Source organism: Schistocerca americana, chromosome 4 (genome assembly GCF_021461395.2).
Source record: "Schistocerca americana isolate TAMUIC-IGC-003095 chromosome 4, iqSchAmer2.1, whole genome shotgun sequence".
In the NCBI taxonomy this organism is placed as follows: domain Eukaryota; kingdom Metazoa; phylum Arthropoda; class Insecta; order Orthoptera; family Acrididae; genus Schistocerca; species Schistocerca americana.
Genome location: NC_060122.1, coordinates 801,233,246 through 801,250,486, shown reverse-complemented (window position 1 = coordinate 801,250,486; position 17,241 = coordinate 801,233,246). Strand labels below are relative to the sequence as shown.

Here is a 17,241-nt window from a genome sequence, read left to right as displayed (position 1 = left end):
ACGGAACGACTGCTGCAAACGTGCTAGCATTTCAAAGGAGACGTCCGAGCAGGCTACGGTATCTCTACAGCCATCGAGTGTATGTCCTTGTAGACATCGTTTTCCAGCTTTCCCCCCAGGAAGAAGTCTACTGGCATCCAATCCGGGGAACAGGCAGGCCAAGATACACGTCGTCCGCGTCCAGTCGAACTATTTAGAATATTTAGAAACAATTCATGAAGACATGCTGTAGTACTTCGTGCACTATGGGCTGGACAGCCATTACGTTGGGTACCACAGGTTCCTCCTAGTCTGCAGAGGAACGTCTTCTAGCATCCGTGGGAGACGGCCTGTTAGGAGACTGCGATGTTTGTGCGCTTTTATTCTTCCGTCTATTAAAAACGGGCCTATAAGCTGACGGCGCACTATCCCACACCACACGTTTACACTACATGGAGGCTGATGTTCCACCTGGCAAATCCAACGGGACTGTTAACAGACCTATAGTGCACGCTTAGGCGGTTTAGATGACCATGATTGGTAAATGTGGCTTCATCACTCAACAAGATACATGATACATCTGGAATATCCTGTTTTAATGTACAGAAGTTAACACGATTCTCATTATCTTCTCGATGGAGCTCTTAATGGAGAGAGATGTGACAGAGATGGAACCCATGTCGATGGAGAATGCATAGGAAACTTGCCCGACTCTTGCCACTTCCTCGTGTGCTTGCGCGGAGCTAACGTGCGGATCAAATGCCAAAGTAGTAAGAACATTAATTTCCTCCTCTTCTGTCGTCAAGTATTTGCTTCTGTTACGTTGTGTATACGTTACACTACCACTTTCACGTTACTGGTTGAAGAGGTTGATAAACAACCGCCGTAATTGTTGAGTCGATTAGGATATCTAGTCGCTTACACCGAACAAGAGCGAACTGCGTTCTTCATACACTGGATACACCATGAGCATGTCTGATTTTTCTGCACTGGTAAACCCCGTAGTCCACCCACGACCTACTGACCCGAGTCGTAACGCATTCAAGGAACACACAAGCACACTGTAAGCAAACATAACATTGTACCTAGTAACTACGCAGGTTGAATGGTACAAACGAGTGTCGGCGTGAAAACTTTTCAAAATACGATATCTTGTAAAAGTTTCTCGCTAGAATCATGCAACAACCACTACTTACATTCTAATTTACCGTACTTTTAGTTTGTTAATGTCAGTAGGCGTTGTTCCGTTTAAAAAGTGTCTGCTTGCACAAAAAATACACTATCGAAGTATTACGACAATCTATTGACTGGCTAACAATGCGAGCCACACCCGACCAATCAGTTCTGTGAAAACCGCACATCAATGGCACTTCCCATTTCCGCAATATTTGCGGTGTGAGTTTTAGAGGAATCACCCTGTGCACTCCGAAAGTCACTGTACAGTACATAGTGGAGGATACTTCACAAACCGATATTCGACTTCTCGTCCTATTTCATTCGCGAATAAGGTTAAGGTAGAACGACCGCCTATGTGCTTCCGTCCGCGCTCTGACCTCTCTGTATCTTATTCTCACGATCCCTAGGCGAGTCGAGTACGATGGTGGCTGCACAACGGTCGCACAGTCTTCTTCGAATAAAGGTTCTCTAATTTTACCAAACAAGGTGTCACGGTAACTACGTCGACTTTCTCCCTAGAATTCCCATGTAAGTTCCCCAAGAACTTCCCTTACACTTTCGTTACGATCCCAGCAACTAGTAACTGAATTCGTTCGATTTCTGTTGGCGTGCCTACATGGTAAGAACTCCGAACACTGCACCACTAAGATAAAAAGTTCTCGGTTAACTTGGCACCTCAAATTCGGATAAAATCCCAGACCTTTCGATGACTGCTTGCCTCGTCGACGTCAGAGGCTGCGTCTGACTGTTGTGAAACAAGTGATGCTCTCACTCTTATGCTCAGAGGACGGCATCTAACTGTCTAGTTTACGTAGTGAAGATGGTGCACGTTGAGTGACGCCCTATACGTCCATGGATTACGATTACGATTGCCCTCGCTGTTAAGAGTCGTTTTCAGTACCACCACATTCATCAGTCCCAATATTTCGATGCGAGAGCCAGAATTCTCGTACGTTCGAACGTAATATTTTGTATATTTAGCCGGTTGTTCTCGGCCACCGCTGATTTTTCAGAATTGCTGTGTTTAAGGCTACGTTCATGATCAAAAACAGCGATCGGTAATAGCCCGTATAGCCCCACATGATAGCTGTCACACTCGCTAGGAGTATTATAAATTCCTGGACTCGAAGGCCGAGATTAACAGGTTGCAATATTTTTTTTTTTAATTTTTGGGCGCAAGAACAACTGAGGTCAAAAGCGCCCATGCCATAACCTTAGAACACCAATTAGTAAACGAAGTTAAAGGCGACTATATGTATCGACGGAAGGACAGAGCTATAAACAACGACTTCCCCATGGAGAAAGATCTACAAAATTCCTTAAAGAACTGGCGATTTACTGATCTCTAAGAGAGTAAATCTTTTACGTAGTCTCACCATACTGAAAAATGTACTGAATAAATGTTAATAACTGCAAAACTAATGAACGATTTCACGACTGCAAGAAAAAAAATCTTAGATATCATGAAAACTATCTGTCTCAAAGGAAGAAAGGACTAGCAACCCGCTAAAGAAATTTCATTAGGGCACCGTAAGGTGCAGAAGAAGCAGTTAGCACTCTGTAATGCCAAAAATTAAGCACCTCTTCTATTAAATAAAGTACAATTAGTAGGACAGTATTAAACTTATATGTACTCAGGGGCATTCGCAGCTACAGTAAACAACTACAGTGGTGGCTAAGAAAAAACCATCGCATGGCGAATGATTTCAAGACAGTAGTGCATATACTATCAAGTGGTTCAGCGTGAAATATCACGATAAAAACTCAAGCCGATCGAAGCGCCCTCACTCCCAGGTTCAATAAACAGGGCTGATCAAAAAGAAAGAACAGATTTCAAACATCTACTGCTTCCAAACTACAAAAGATAGAAACACAATTCCAACGGTCGTGGAAAGGGAAAAGTTCAAATTTTTATCTATTCAATGTGAACACCATATGTTATACGACAAATATCAAAATGGTGGCTTATTTCCTGCCACACACGAAGCAGCTGGTCTCTCGTTATCGAATTCAGAGCTTTAACAATGCTATGTCCCAGACTTTCAAGAGTGTCAGGCGATTTCTCCAAGCACGTCCGACGTTGGCTGAATTACACCATTCCAGAACGTTGGTTTGGATGAGAAAGAGTAGAAGATGAACTTCATCGCCGTTGGTCTCCCAGGTCTCCCACCTTATGACTTCTGTCAGTGGAGTAACACAAAGCACCGCGTTTTCAACCCCCCGTCCCCCATGCCTCACACTCTTGAAAGTCTGTGGCATCGCATTGTTGAAGCTGTGAATCCGATAACGAGAGACCATATGGTCCGTGTGTGGCAGGAAATAAGCCACCGTTCTGATATTTGTCGTGGAACGCATGGTGCTCTAATTGAATGCCCAAAAAATTTGAACTTTTCTCTTTCCAGGAACGTTGGAATTATGCTTCCTATTTTGTAGTTTGGCAGCAGTAAATGTTTTAAATTTGCTTATTTTTGAATAGTTATTGACTAACACTCAACTAACTTGTGTTTATATCTTCGTAACTTACGAAGTTGAAGAAAGGCAGCCATGCTGGTTAATGTCCTCCTGGTAGCTAAACACCATCTCGTTGATATATTTCTTGACAAGAAGTTATTTGGGGTGGTCAACGTAAATGGGGACACACTCTTTGGTAAACACGAATAAATATAATAGTGTTTCTTTTTACCGCCATTTTTACAAACAGAGTGAAATCTATATCTCATGACTGAAACACACAACACTGGTGTAATATTCTACAGTATTTATTATTTGGTGCACGAAATGGTTTGAGTGAAGATGACTTCGAAATGGAACTAAAAGCAATCAAACAAACAGCATCAAACAATGCCTATCCTCCTACCTTAGTGGATTCCATAAGGCACAAAAAGCGGAAACAACAGGTGTGTACTCTTTTCTCTACCATGTCGTCGACCCACCACCAAAAGAATGCAATAAATGGCGCACAATTCCGTACTTAGGAAAAGTCTCACTGGATGTAGTCAGAAAGCTTAAATGCAGGAACGTAAAAATATCATTTTATGTGCCCAGTGGTACTGACAGCTCTGGAAAAGAGTGGAATATATAAAATTACTTGTAACTGTGGCAAATTTAATATAGGTGAGTCTCGCAGGGCAGTATGTACCCGCTTGAAAGAACACCACAGAAGTTGGAAGAGTAAAGGAGATTCTACTTTTGCAGGCCACTTGCTTAAAGAAGGCAACAGTTACGTGGTGAAACATGAATTATTACACAACAGCCACAAAGAAAGGAAGCTGAACTATCTTGAAATAATGTAAATTAATAGACAACGTCCATCAACCCAAACTTAGTACCGAATGACGAGACACAGTTACCTTACTCGCCCCTTCCAGTTGTAGATACTACTCATAATCCTTTCCACGTCACGCTGAAAATCACCCCTCTTAGTCACATGCCCCAGTTCCTTTATTTCACTTATTGTAATTTCTCTTATTGTGTTAAAATTTTTACCTTGTGTAATCACTGATGTTTCACTCACCTGCTTAATATCACAATTGTACCTTATCTGTTGGTAATTTGGGATCTATTAAAGACAAGATTATTTCGCTTAGCCAAGTGTTTGGAATGTGTCAGCAAAGTTCATTGTTCAGGTATGTTGTTCTACGTACAACTGTTGTAATTTGACTGTAGTTCATTAGTAAATGTGTCACATATTTTATTTTAGTTAAATAATCTTACATTGCATTTACAATGAAATAATCCCACTTGTTTTATTCCTAATGATAACTTTAACATTTTTCACCTCTGGAAATTGAGATACTCAGTACATGCACTAGTTTAAGATCTTTGATCCAACAAAATTTCAGTGCATCACAAACGTTTCTTTGCACCTGATGATGGCTTTAATAGCCGAAATTCGGTTCGTGTAACAAATAATAAATGTTGTAGAATATTACCCAAGTGTTGTGAAAAATCGACGGAACAGTCAATAAGTGTAAATCTACATTTTCTCTATCTTTCACAAAGAAATAAATAAAATATCACTGTTCACTTATCGAAGTTTCGTTGCATCTTCCGTGGAAGTGTAACAGACAGTTATAGTTGTACCCGTATGCTATGTAGTTTAAAGCCATCACACGAAGTTCTGATTGGAGCAACACATAGATGTTCTATACACGCTTCAATCAGTTCTCTCTTTCTGACTGCTCTGAATAAATACGTCATTTATAATAATGAACCTATCTACTGATTTGAAGCTACTTTAGTACTTATTTCTGTCCCCTGAAAAATTCCCATCTTTGCAGATAGTTACTGTAATTATTTACTACAGTTGATATTTATTTTCGGGTGTTGATGGATTTGTTGCATTTTTTTGCTCTAGGGCGCAAAAACAACTGGGGTCATTTGCGCCCAAGTCAAAACTATATAGAACATGAAGACACAGAGGAGACAAAAAACGACTATACGTCAATGTAGGCCGCGCGGTTTCAGGCGTCATGTCACGGACTGCGCGGCCCCTCCCGCCGGAGGTTCGAGTCCTCCCTCGGGCATGGGTGAATGTGTTGTTATAAACATAAGTTAGTTTCACTAGTGTGTAAGTGTAGGGACCGATGACCTAAGCAGTTTGGTCCCTTAGGAATTCACACACACGTCAGTCCCAATTGACATAAGAGAAGACAGCTAAAAACAGGGACGCGGAGAGAGGGCTACAAAAGATACCATACAGAAACGGAGGTTCAAAACTAAACATTAAATGGCCTTCACCGTATTTCTTTGACGGGTAAAAAGCAAAACGTGGTCGACAGCCCGACTGTCATTTGCTAAAACGGCAGATAACTCAGACTGCGAACACAAGCGGGAACATAACCGGTTAAAAAATGGGCATTCCGTCAGGAAGTGGTGGGCAGTTAAAACTTGGACGTAATGTGTACAAAGTGGAGGAGGGGCGTCACTTATCAAATGACGATGGCTAAAAAGGCAGTGCCCAATACGTAACCTTGTTAAAATTACCTCCTCCTGGCGGAAGGGCCAAGAGGAGGTAGTCCAAGACGCTGGGAGAGGCTTAATAAGCCGGAGCTTATTCCCGAGAAGGGAGGACCATTGGCGATGCCAAGGGACACCACCTCCTGACAGGCGCTAACACTTAGATAAGCGGAGGGGATACAGGAACTAGCGGGCTGATGTACGAGGACCTCAGCCTTGGCAGCAGCGTCAGCAGCCTCGTTACCTGGCAGAGCGACATGACCAGGAACCCATAACAACATCACACTGTCTCCACCAAGAGTGAGCAGTTAACAGTTTTCCTGGACCAGCTGCACTAAAGGATGGGCGGTGTACTGCGCACATAGACTTTGAAGGGCACTGAATGAGTCTGAGCAGAGGACACAATTGAAAAGACTGTGTCGCCGGATGTACTCCGTGGCCTGATACACGGCGAAGAGCTCCGCTGTAAATACTGAGCAGTGTGTCGGAAGCCGATATCGAAAGACATGGCCGCCAATGACGAAAGCACACCCGACACCACGGCCAGTCCGAGAGCCATCAGTGTACACAAAGCTACTATCGGGAAGTTCCATGCGAAGGTGGTGAAACTTAAGGCGATAGACCGAAGCTGGAGTAGAGTCTTTAGGAAGCGAATGAAGGCCAAGGTTAACATGGGCCGCTTCACGAAGCCAAGGTGGTGAAGGGTTCACATACACCGTGAAAGTTGCAGGTAGTGTGAAGTTAAGCAGCCGCAGCAAGTGCCGAAAGCGGACTCCAGGAGGTAACAGAAGATGGACGCGTCCCATACTGGCGATCAAAGGAATCATCGAAGAAGGAGGCATAGGATGGGTGGCCACGCATGGCAGACCAACGGCATGCATACCTGCTGAGGACAAAGTCACGGCGGTAGGACAGTGGTAGTTCAGCAGCCTCAGCATACAGATTCTCAAGCGGGTTAGTGAAAAAGGCGTCAGTGGCCAAACGGATGCCACGATGATGGATAGTGTTGAGACGGCGTAAGAGGGATGGACGTGCAGACGCAGAAACAAAGCACCCATAGTCGAGTTTCTAACGGACACGGGACCGGTACAAACGCAGAAGGGTGGTTCGATCAGCACCCCAGAAAGTACCATTGAGGACACGAAGGACATTGAGGAATCGCGTCCAGCGGGTTGCCAGATAAAACACACGAAAGGACCAAGAGTGTTTCCTATCGAGCATGAGCCCCAGGAACTTCGTAGTTTCAACGAACAGAAGGGCAACAGGCCCAAGATGTTAAGATGGTGGGAGAAAACATTTGCGCCGCCAGAAATTCATACGGATGGTTTTGTCAGTACAAAAACGAAAGCCATTGCCGATGCTCCAGGAGTACAGACGATCAAGACATCGCTGGAGACGCCGCTCAGTGACACAGGTCCGTGGAGAACTGCAATAAACGGTAAAATCATCAACAAAAAGGGAGCCGGGGATGCCCAGTGGGAGACAGACCATTATAGGGTTAATGGCGATAGCAAAGTGGACGACGCTCACGACGGAAACCTGAGCCACACCGCTTAAGTCTGGAATCGCGCGACCGCTACGGTCGCAAGTTAGAATCCTGCCTCGGGCATGGATGTGTGTGTTGTCGTTCGGTTACTTAGGTTTAACTAGTTCTAGGTTCTAGGGGACTGATGACCTCAGTTGTTAACTCCCATAGTGCTCAGAGCCATTTGAACCATTTGATAAAGGTGTCCGACAAGACAGAACCCACAAGCACCTTGAAAACTCAGTCCTTTAAAAATTCCTGAAGGAAACAGGGCAGGCAGCCACGGAAGCCCCACGTGTGAAGAGTACGGAGGAGACCAGCTCCCCAGCAGGTGTCGTAGGCCTTCTCCAAATCGAAAAACGGCCACAGTCTGGGATTTCCGCATAAAACCATTCATGACATGGGTGGACAAAGTAACGAGATGGTCAACTGCAGAACGCCGCGCTCGGAATCCACACTGTGAGTTCGTTAGTACATTGCGAAACTCATGCCACCTTACCAGGTATGGGTATGACGGTGGCTTCATCCCAAAATCCGGGATATTGTTGCATGTTTTCGCAGAGCTTAATCAAGATACTAACTTTAGTTTATGTCGCGACTGACAGTATTTTCGCATTTTGAGTGTTTACTGTGATTTTCGCGTATTAATGTGCAGTCATATGAGCTTCGATTGAACGAGTTTCTGTATCCAATGTTCTGCTCGCGTTATATACACGAGTTATTGTTTACTTTTTTTATTTGAATCAAATTGATGTATGACCGCCAGTCACACACATGAGATGGTTGGTTGGTTGGTTGTTTCGTGGAAGAAGACCAGACAGCGAGGTCATCGGTCTCATCGGATTAGGGAAGGACGGGGAAGGAAGTCGGCCGTGCCCTTTGAAAGGAACCATCCCGGCATTTGCCTGGAGCGATTTAGGGAAATCACGGAAAACCTAAATCAGGATGACCGGACGCGGGATTGAACCGTCGTCCTCCCGAATGCGCACACATGAGAAAATTACTCAATAAGTAGATATTTGGTTTAAACTGTGATCCTCCGGTTTCTTCAACATAATCAGTCCTGAGTAATTCATCCAGTCATTTCACTTACACATTATTTGATAACTCGTCTATCTACTCAAAAAAAGTTTCACCATAAATTCTGTGTTAAATGTATTTGCTTTAAAGTGAAGGTGCACTACCGACTCTTATGATATCATAACGAGTCAAGCCCACACCGACAGCGGCAAATAAAACAACAGGTGAGGTCATAACGCAGTACTGAACATGCTACACACGTGCGACGATACACTGCTGCAAATATCATGTACGATGATCGCTGTCTTTGAGGAAAATATTTCCGTCACAAGTGTACAACTTAACGACCACTGCCATTGCGCTACCATTTATTAACGGCTAGTTGCTTGTTATCTGAATGCAGCACCATGCTGCACACCCCACCAATTACTTTTCCTGTTGCACTTAACTACTTGCTGTAATTTCTGTACTGTCTCATCCCATTTGAACACAGCATGCTGTTAATGTGAATGACAGAAGGTACCTTCTGTGTATCACATGTGAAGACACATTGTAATACAACATTAATAGCCGCTTAAACAGAAAGCGTGTCATCACAATATAGTTGCGGTACATATTAACTAAATCAACGCATTTCTAACACTGAAAGAAGCAGGATCGACGAAACCACCAGTCAATTAGTCGAACACATGCACAGGCACAGGCACAATTTCGAAAGGAAAATTCTTAGAAGTTTCTGAACCCTTCACAATTAATACAGGTGTTCGGCAGGTCGATGGGCTCTCATCGATTTTTTCAATCTGCTCTCAGGCAAGGTCATGAGAGAGTGGGATAAAGAACTAAACGGGGAAAATATCGAAATACTCCATCTACGACAAGGAAGAGGAAGTTTTGTGGTGAAATGCCTCGCATTTACTGACGCTAAACTCCTCCCGGACAGGCCATGAAGGCCCAACGATACCGACCGGCCGGCGTGTCATCCTCAGCCCATAGGCGTCACTGGATGCCGATATGGAGGGGCATGTGGTCAGCACACCGCTCTCCCAGCCGTATGTCAGTTTCCGAGAGCGGAGCCGCTACTTCTCAATCGAGTAGCTCCTCAGTTTGCCTCACATGGGCTGAGTGCACCCCGCTTGCCAACAGCGCCCGGCAGACCGGATGGTCACCCATCCAAATGGTAGCCCAGCCCATCAGCGCTTAACTTCGGTAATCTGACGGGAACCGGTGTTACCACTGCGGCAAGGCCGTTAGCATTTACTGGCGCTACTGCAGTAATTTTGAAGGAGAAAACAGATGCAAAGATAATAACAGGGACGCTTCACGAAATTGAACAGCTAAATCCGGATTATAAATATCGTACGAGAAAAAGGAATCGCTCAACACAAACAGAAAAGGGAAAAATATATACAAACACAGCACGGAAACATCAAAAGAGGTGATATGTTTAAGTATTTTGGAGAATGGATACAAGCAAATGGATTAAACACCACCCCAAGTAAAGAAAGATGGATTAGCATACGAACTCATCCAAAATCGATAAAATATCAGCGTCGCTCCAGACACAAATTAAACTGTACGCAACAGTAACTAAACCGGAAGCTCTATGCAGATATGAATGCCTATCACTGAATAAAAGAAGTCGACAAGAAGAAATGGAAAAGAAAGAAAGGAAAATACGCAGTAAAATTTTAAAAACAGAAAGGAAAGAGACAAGTGGACGAAGAAGAGAACTAAAGATCTATTAAAAAAAAAATCACAGATACAAAAAGGAAGAGGAGATTGACAGAACAGATAACAGGCTAACGAAGAAAAATTTTAATTTCATTTCCAAATTAAAAACACCACGGGATGGCTCGACGAGACGAGAAAGAATTTGATAAACTTAACATCGCAGAATACGCCATGCAGGACAGAGAAAATTTCAAGTTGCTGATTAACACTGCAAAATTTCCTATCCAACAACAAGAACCGCAACCAAGGAGGTGCTCTCAAATGAACAGAGGCAGGCCATCAGCCAACGCATGAAGAAGTTCTGGAAAGATAAGACGAAAAATAGAGTATCTTAGTCTTAGGTTCTAAGCGGTCGATAACTGGCCAAATTCTGTAATTAAAAAAAAAAAAAATTCCAACGTTATGCAACGCCTGTCCTCATCTAACCTATCAAGTGATTGTAAAATTTACTATACGACATGCCTTTATAGCAACAGTTTTTTCTTCCATGAGAGGCATCTGTCACCAACGTTTTCTAGAAATCTTTAGAAACAAATAGACTGTCTAGAGCCTTAACTATTGGCGATGTCAAACATGTCACGCATCGATTGTTTCGCCTTAACTAAGACGCGCGGTAAGTTTGTTGTTGTTCTTAATGTGTAAATTGTGCGGTTTTTTTTTTATTTCGTGAGTTATTGTATTAATTTCTCACGGTATTAGAAAAGCACTAGAAAATGACCGACAGGACGAAATCTATAGTGCAACAAATCATGATACCTAGATGGCTGCCTGGCAAAATTTGTGTCTTTTCATAAGTACAATTAGATTGTGGCGCCGTTTAAAGAGAAAATAGCTTAACTATTGTGATTATTTTCCAACGAGTGTAAACTACAGAGACAAAAATTTCAAATTCCTGGTAACAAGTCTAATCGTATTAATATTTTATCCGTATTACTTTTTTAAATTTGACGGCAGCTACTTTCTCTCTGTCTAATTTATAGCAAGTGTACACGATGCTGTATCGCTCTAAATTCAGAATTCTGTTTCAGTGCTTAAATAATAGGAACGATACAGTGCATCCCCAAGATTTTTTGGTCACGTTTAATCTAGAAAATACTGTAACATTTAATACAGTAAGTTTATTGAGCAGTCTGTGACAATTTTTCAGTTACAGTAATCCTTTTAAAACTGACACAGTGTACTATCAATTTTTTTTGGCATTTTCAATGAATTAACGGTTCCAACAAATAAATTCGTAATTGGTCTATCATAATTCAATCTATTAATACTTAACGTTATTGGTAATAAGCAGATAACATCAGTCGATTTATACATCGGACGCGCTGTCAACGCCAAGTGGGGTTCGTGCGCAATGAGCCCACTGTTTCAAAAGCTTCTTGTTGTTGTGGTCTTCAGTCCAAAGACTGATTTGATGCAGCTCTCCATGCTACTATATACCGTGAAAGCCTCTTCATCTCCGAGTAACTATTACAACCTACATCTTTCTGAATCTGCTTAGGGTATTGATCTCTTGGTCTCCCTCTACGATTTTTACCCTCCACGCTTCCCCCGTAGTACTAAATTGGCGATCCCTTGATGCCTCAGAACGTGTCCTACCAACCCATCCCTTCTTTTAATCAAGTTGTGCCACAAATTCCTTTTTTCCCAATTCTATTCAGTACCACCTCATTAGTTACGTGATCTATCCATCTAATCTTTAGTATTCTTCTGTGGCACCACATTTCAAAAGCTTCTATTCTCTTCTTGTCTAAACTGTTTATTGTCCATGTTTCAAATCCATACATGGCTACACTACATACAATTACTTTCATAAAAGACTTCCTAACTCTTAAATCTGTATTCGATTTGACGAATTTCTCTTCTTCAGAAACGCTTTCCTTGCCATTGCCAGTCTGCATTTTAAATACTCTCTACTTCCACCATCCTCAGTTATTTTGCTGCCCAAATAGCAAAATTCATCTACTACTTTAAGTGTCTTCTTTCCCAATGTAATTCCCTCGGCATCACCTGATTTAATTCGACTACACTCCATTATCCTAGTTTTGCTTTTGTTGATGTTCATCTTATATCCATCTTTCAAGACGCTGTCCATTCCGTTCAACTGTTCTTCCAAGTCCTTTGCTGTCTCTGACAGAATTACAATGTCATCGGGAAATCTCAAGGTTTTTATTTCTTCTCCCTCGATTTTACTTCCTACTCCAAACTTTTCTTTGGTTTCCTTTACCACTTGTTCAATGTACAGAATGAACAACATTTGAGAGTAGTCTACAAACTTCTCTCTCCCTTCTCAACCATTGATTCCCTTTCATGCCCCTGAACTCTTATAACTGCCATCTGGTCTCCGTACAAATTGTATATAGCCTTTCGCTCCCTGTATTTGACCTCTGCCAACTTCAGAATTTGAAAGAGAGTAGTCCAGTCAACATTGTCAAAAGCCTTCTCCAAGTCTACAAATGCTAGAAACGTAGCTTTGTCTTCCTTGATCTATCTTCTAAGATACGTCGTAGGGTCAGTATTGCCTCATGTGTTCCAAAATTTCTACGGAATCCAAAGTGATCTTCCCCGAGGTCGGCTTCTGTCAGTTTTTCAATTCGTCTGTAAAGAATTCGTGTTAGTAATTTACAGCCGTGATTTATTAAAGTAATAGATTGGTAATTTTCACACCTGTCGGCACCTGATTTTTTTGGAATTGGAATTATTATATTCTTCTTGAAGTCTGATGATATTTCGAATGTCTCATACATACGAGGGCAGTTCAATAAGTAATGCAACACATTTTTTTCTCGGCCAATTTTGGTTGACAAAACCGGAAATTTCTTGTGGAATATTTTCAAACATTCCCGCTTCGTCTCGTATAGTTTCATTGACTTCCGACAAGTGGCAGCGCTGTACGGAGCTGTTAAAATGGCGTCTGTAACGGATGTGCGTTGCAAACAACGGGCAGTGATCGAGTTTCTTTTGGCGGAAAACCAGGGCATCTCAGATATTCATAGGCGCTTGCAGAATGTCTACGGTGATCAGGCAGTGGACAAAAGCACGGTGAGTCGTTGGGCAAAGCGTGTGTCATCATCGCTGCAAGGTCAAGCAAGACTGACTGATCTCCCGCGTGCGGGCCGGCCGTGCACAGCTGTGACTCCTGTAATGGCGGAGCGTGCGAACACACTCGTTCGAGATGATCGACGGATCACCATCAAACAACTCAGTGCTCAACTTGACATCTCTGTTGGTAGTGCTGTCACAATTGTTCACCAGTTGGGATATTCAAAGGTTTGTTCCCGCTGGGTCCCTCGTTGTCTAACCGAACACCATAAAGAGCAAAGGAGAACCATCTGTGCGGAATTGCTTGCTCGTCAAGTGGCTGAGGGTGACAATTTCTTGTCAAAGATTGTTACAGGCGATGAAACATGGGTTCATCACTTCGAACCTGAAACAAAACGGCAATCAATGGAGTGGCGCCACACCCACTCCCCTACCAAGAAAAAGTTTAAAGCCATACCCTCAGCCGGTAAAGTCATGGTTACAGTCTTCTGGGACGCTGAAGGGGTTATTCTGTTCGATGTCCTTCCCCATGGTCAAACGATCAACTCTGAAGTGTATTGTGCTACTCTTCAGAAACTGAAGAAACGACTTCAGCGTGTTCGCAGGCACAAAAATCTGAACGAACTTCTCCTTCTTCATGACAACGCAAGACAAGTCTTCGCACCCGAGAGGAGCTCACAAAACTTCAGTGGACTGTTCTTCCCCATGCACCCTACAGCCCCGATCTCGCACCGTCGGATTTCCATATGTTTGGCCCAATGAAGGACGCAATCCGTGGGAGGAACTACGCGGATGATTAAGAAGTTATTGCAGTACGACGTTGGCTCCGACATCGACCAGTGGAATGGTACCGTGCAGGCATACAGGCCCTCATTTCAAGGTGGCGTAAGGCCGTAGCATTGAATGGAGATTACGTTGAAAAATAGTGTTGTGTAGCTAAAAGATTGGGGAATAACCTGGTGTATTTCAATGCTGAATAAAACAACCCCTGTTTCAGAAAAAAAATGTGTTGCATTACTTTTTGAACTGCCCTCGTATTTCCCACCAGATGGAAGAGTTATGTCATAGCTGGCTCTCCCACGGCTATCAATAGTTCTAACGGAATGTTGTCTGCTCCCGGGGCCTTGTTTCTACTTTGGCCTTTCAGTGATCTGTCAAATTCTTCACACACTACCGGATCTCCCATCTCGTCTTCATCTATGTCCTCTTCAACTTCCATAATATTGTCCTCAAGTACCCCGCCCTTGTATAGACCCTCTATATACTCCTTCCACCTTTTGACTTTCCGTTCTTTGCTTCGAATTGGTTTACCAACTGAGCTCTTGATATTCATACAGATGGTTCTCTTTTCTCTGAAGGTCTTCTTAATTTTTCAGTAGGCGGCATCTATCTTGCCCCTAGTGATGTATGCTTGTACATCCTTACATCTGTCCTCTAGCCATTCCTGCTTAGCCATTTTTCACTTCCTGTCGATCTCATTTTTGAGACGTTTGTATTCCTTTTCGCCTGCTTCATTTATTGCATTTTTCATATTTTCTCCTTTCATCGATTAAATTCAATATCTCTTGTGTTACTCAAGGATTTCCACTAGCACTCGTCTTTCTACCTACTTGATCCACTGCTGCCTTCACTATTTCATCACTCAAAAGCTACCCATTCTTCTTGTACTGTATTAATTTCCCTTTTCTTGTCAATCGTTCCCTAATGCTCCCTCTGGAACACTCCACAACCTCTCGTTCTTTCAGTTTATCCAGGTCCCAGCTCCTTAAATTCCTAACTTTCTGCAGTTTCTTCGGTTTTAATCTACAGTTCATAACTAACACATTGTGGTCAGAGTCCACATCTGCCCCTGGAAATGTCTTACAATTTAAAACCTGGCTTCAAAATCTCTGGCTTATCATTATATAATCTATCTGAAACCTTCCAGTGTCTCGAGGTCTCTTCCACGTATACAACCTTCTTTCATGATTCTTAAACCAAATGTTAGCGATGATTAAGTTATTCTTCATGCAAAATTCTACCAGGCGGCTGCCTCTTTCATTCCTCACCCCCAAGTCCATATTCACCTACTACTTTCCCTTCTCTTCCTTGTCCTACTATCGAATTCCAGTCCCTCATGACTATTTCAATAATTTCTTTTATCTCATCAGACATTTCTTCAATCTCTTCATCATTTGCGGAGCTAGTTGGCATATACGAGAAACTTGTACTATTGTATTAGGCGTGGGCTTCGTGTCTATTTTGGCCACACTAATGCGTTCACTATGCTGTTTGTATTAGCTTACCCGTACTCCTATCTTTTTATTCATTATTAAACCTACTCCTGCATTACCCCTATTTGATTTTGTATTTATAACCCTTTATTCACCTGACCATATGTCCTTTTCCTCCTGCCGCCGAACTTCACCAATTCCCTCTATAACTTTAATCTATCCAGTTCCCTTTTTAAATTTTCTAACCTACCTGCCCGATTAAGGGATCTGACATTCCACACTCCGATCCGTAGAACGCCAGTTTTGCTTCTCCTCATAACGACGCCCTTGAACAGCTTACCAGTACCGAACGACCCATCAGACACCTCTGTGCAAGCTGAAGTCCTTTTAGAAGAGCGTTGAATGGTCGACTAGATCGTCTGATTATGTTCCGCTTGTGTCTTGCAATGACAGGTTCATAAAAGAACAAACTTTTTTTATGAAGGCCGCAGGATGTGTCACACTAGACCCGATGAACAACACGCAAGCCGAGTTTCTCACCACACCTACACGAAATGCTGCACTGCACTGTGGATTAGAAACCGCCTGTTAATCAATGTGCATACTTCTACAGTATTCGTATTTAAAGGGATCGTTGAGCAGCCCTTGGATCTGTTAAAAACGAAAGTTTCGCAAAACTAGTGCCTAATTTTGCTACACGCAATAAAAAATATTGCTCCGGTATGTTCATCAAATTTTCTTTCCAACGACGAACAGGTTTTTTAAAAATTTTTTTAGATATGGTAAAGTGAACTACTGATACTGTGTCATAACAAAGTGAGAGACGACGCTCAACCAAATAGTTCATCAAGTTAATGGACTCTTCTGCCACTCCTTGGTCCAACGGCTTCATATTTAAGTTGGAAGTACAAACAAAAATCAATCTGTTCCCCCAATATTTGTTTATTAGTAACGGATGTGCGTGATATTATGTCATATCAAGTAACAGTATGATCAACGTTTGTTGACAGTAAGACGATGTGAAAGCATTCACATTGTTTGCGTGTCACCGACAGAGCTGAAAGACCAAGATTCCCAGTATGCGATGTGAAGCGAGCAACGTTTTGCTTATGCAGAACATCTGCGGGTCAAGATGAGTTAAGCAGAACCAATCGACTATAAGGTCACTATACACACTGGTGTGACAGTACGGCGGTATTTTAAATCTATTTGTGATATTTAATGAGTTCTAACGACATCCACCGCAGCAGTAAGAATCTCTCGGAAAGAAAACTTTTGTATACTATGATAGCCTGAGCGAATAATACAACATGCCAGTTTTAGACTTACTCGTACAGGGAAACAAGAGTTACGCAAGCAAAATTATCATAACTTTTATAAGTCAATGATTAAGTAGTTTGTGAAACGTACGACGAAACATTCTTACAAGTTCAAAATGTGTGTGAAGTCTTATGGAACTCAACTGCCAAGGTCATCAGTCCCTAAGCTTACACACTACTTAACCTAAATTATCCTAAGGACAAACACACAAACCCATGCCCGAGGGAGGACTCGAACCTCCGCCGGGACCAGCCGCACAGTCCATGACTGCAGCGCCCT

The 17,241-nt window shown here is 42.6% G+C and overlaps 1 protein-coding gene and 1 pseudogene across 1 annotated transcript in view; both read right to left on the bottom strand.

The window, feature by feature from the left end:
- The window catches only part of LOC124612722 (ras-specific guanine nucleotide-releasing factor RalGPS2), a 363,977-nt gene that overhangs the window by 197,893 nt on the left and 148,843 nt on the right, over positions 1–17,241 (bottom strand). The gene's annotated exons all lie outside the window — the stretch shown is intronic.
- LOC124614552 lies at positions 9,794–9,911 on the bottom strand (annotated as a pseudogene).